The 3,087-nt window shown below is 47.6% G+C and overlaps 1 pseudogene; it reads right to left on the bottom strand.

The window, feature by feature from the left end:
* Window positions 1-2,286: 2,286 nt before the first annotated feature.
* Window positions 2,287-2,845, bottom strand: LOC109490281 (annotated as a pseudogene).
* Between the last annotated feature and the right edge of the window lie 242 nt (window positions 2,846-3,087).

The raw sequence follows: 3,087 nt of genomic DNA, 5'->3' as shown, positions 1-3,087 counted from the left end.
TTTAGTTACATATAGTCCAAGGTGAATATCTCTGCAGGGAAAAATAATTTGAAATAATTAATGTGGTAATTTGACCTCAATGTTACTTTATTTGGAATTGTTACTTTGTTGGTAGGTATCTAAGCATTAATTGTTCTCTGAGTATAATCCGTTAAGTATATAGAGTTGGAGCCCTCACCACTGAATAGAAAATTCTGGAGCAGGCAAGTCTTTCTGTGAGGAAGTGGCCTGTTTGTCCACCTGAGCAAGAGCAGCCATACACAGCCGAATAATCGAGGCCCCAACCTTGCACCTTCTCCTAGTCTGGCTGGACTGAGTGCCCTCCCTATTTCTTGCCTGGGACTTGCACCCAGCCTGTACGATACATTTAACCCTGCAAATTTGTCCTCTCCCTCTGCCACTACTTGCCACAAACCCACCTTTACTTACTGGTGTTGGCAGCTGGATTCTGTTTAAATAATAGACCTCCCCCCCAGTCCCCTCTGCCCCACTCCCCATACACTGTTGCCTCTGATCAACCCTTATTAGGTCCTTCTGCTGGTTTAGCTCACTACCTGACTGAGTGTTCAATGTCAGCATGACATGTGCAAACTCTTCTTAAAAAAGTTTGGGGGGCGCCTGGGTGGCACAGCGGTTAAGCGTCTGCCTTCGGCTCAGGGCGTGATCCCGGCGTTATGGGATCGAGCCCCACATCAGGCTCCTCTGCTGTGAGCCTGCTTCTTCCTCTCCCACTCCCCCTGCTTGTGTTCCCTCTCTCACTGGCTGTCTCTATCTCTGTCAAATAAATAAATAAAATCTTTAAAAAAAAAAAAAAAGTTTGGACAAAAAAGGAGAGCAATAACTTGGAGCTATAAGGAAAAGGATGGGGATCTACCTGGGTGTGTGTACCACCTGAAGAAAGGAGCCCTTGGAGAATGACAGTGAATCTGCAGAAAGATTGAAACTTTGAGATGCAGGATGGGATTAAATCAGGAGGGTAATTCTAAGAAAGACCAGAAAATCAATGTGGCTACAGATATGGGAGGGGAGATTAGGCTTGAAACCAATGGAAAATATGCTGGAGGGACCAGAATTTCTCTAAAATAGGGGGGAAGATGATCTGCAGAGAGGGAAGGGAATGGGAGAAGAAGTTGACTAATGGCATGTGCGAAATATTTTTGTTTCAGCTATTTCTTGCTTGGTAAAAAACCACCCCAAACTTAGTGGCTTAAAAAGCTGCCATGTATGATTTATGATTCTGAAATATGAGCTAGGCTCAGTTGGGCAGTTCTTCATACGGTGTCAGCTAGACAATCCAAGATGGTTCCTGCGCTCCTGTATGTGGTGTCTCAGCTGGGATGCAGGATGCCTGGAACAGCTCGGGCTTCCTCCCAGCACAGTGGTCTCAGGACTGTCAGACTTCCTTCATGGTCGCTGGCCACCAAGAGGGAGAAAGCAAAAAGCTGCTGAAAGGGTGGGGCCAGAACTGGCAGAGTGTCCCTTGCGTCTCTCTCTGTTGGTCAACACAAATGAAGAAGCCAGCCCAGACTTAAGGGGAAGGCAAAGAGATCGCACCTGTTGAAATCTTGAGCAGCAGGCACGTATAGGGAGGAAAGGAACCGAAAGCAGTGGTCTTTGAAGTCTCTCCATCACAATTCCTGAAGGTTTGAAGACCCACCTGGGGTTGGAAACTATCCGTTTTCTACTGCCAGCAGAACATATTACTACAAACTAAGTTGGCTTAACCCAACACAGTTGATTCATTTACTTTGAAATAACGTGTTCAATTCTGATCACACAATACAGGGAAGCAGCAGGGTAACGCCTGTATGGTGTGCGTGCCCAGTCTACGACTGTGAATGTGCAACCCCAGGCTCCCACTGCCCCCCCCCCCAGCACTCTCCCTGACAGCTGCGGTGTATAGTACCCGACATGTGGGAAGCTGAAACAGATGCCTTGTTCCAATTAGTTTTCTAGCTTGCTCGGCAAATACCAAAGCTAAAGTAACTGGTTGTCCTTACTCTCCATTTTCTAAAACTCTCTCGTGAACTAGTATATCAGAGACCAATTTTGTCTGTGCAACTGTTAGAGCTGTTTGAAGTACATTTGAAGTACATTTGCAGAAGACTGTTCTTTTTTAAACAGAAGCAGTGACCAAGGCCCCTTTTGTGCTTCAGCTCTCTAAGGCCCACGCTGCCTTGACACCTGGATGGCTGCCCCTGGATTCCCCCCCCTGCCCCCCATCCAGGGCAGGGATGGAAAAGGGAGGCCAGGCCAAGCATGAAGAATAAACAGTGTTTATCATGCTCAGGCCAGGAGTCCATGGGTCTTAATAAATACCTGCGTGTGTTTATCAATTTTCTTCTCCATGGGTTTTTTGTGTTTTTTTGGTCTTGTTTCCATAGCCTCATGAGCTGGGTTTTTTCCTCCTGGTAATGGATCTTGGCTTTCTCCTTCCTCTTCTCTTCCAGGGTGGCTGTCACCCCCTGGTACACTCAGCCAACCTCCTAGCACTGGATAGGTAGGCCTACTTTCACCTAGGCCTCAGAGGCACAGACTCAAGAGCAGCAGGATCTACCATCCACTTTTACTTGTCATAAGGTGACGGGATCCCGTCAAACACCTAGAGGTGGTGCAGGGCAGCCTGGATTCAAGTGGTCTCATGGGGCAGCACACCTGAACGGGCCTGCCCTTGTTTCTGTAGAAATTGCCAGAAAGGTTGATGCCCTCCTAGTGCAGGAGTACCACCTTGCATTCAACAGTACCTCCTTGGTCACGATGTCTGCTGTGTGGCCAGGAGATGGCATTGGCCACCAAGCACTAGGATCTGCCCCCTGTCGCTGGCAGCCACAGGGGAATGCCACATGTTTATTGCCTTGAGGATCTGATTTCAGAAATCCAAAATGAGTCTTGTGGGACTAGAATCAAGGTATTTGCAGTGCTGTGTTTCTTCTGGAGGATCCAGGGGAGAATTTGTATCCTTGCCTTTTCCAGCTCTCTAGAGGACACCTGTCTTGTTTGGTTTCATGGCCTCTTCCTCCTTCTTCAAAGCTCATCACCCCATCTCTCTAGGTCTGTTCTTTTCCTTTGATCTTGACATTGGGCTCC

Source organism: Ailuropoda melanoleuca, chromosome 3, assembly GCF_002007445.2.
Source record: "Ailuropoda melanoleuca isolate Jingjing chromosome 3, ASM200744v2, whole genome shotgun sequence".
Classification (NCBI taxonomy): Eukaryota; Metazoa; Chordata; class Mammalia; order Carnivora; family Ursidae; genus Ailuropoda; species Ailuropoda melanoleuca.
Note: the sequence above shows the minus strand (reverse complement) of the source record. Positions and strands in the feature narration are given on the sequence as shown.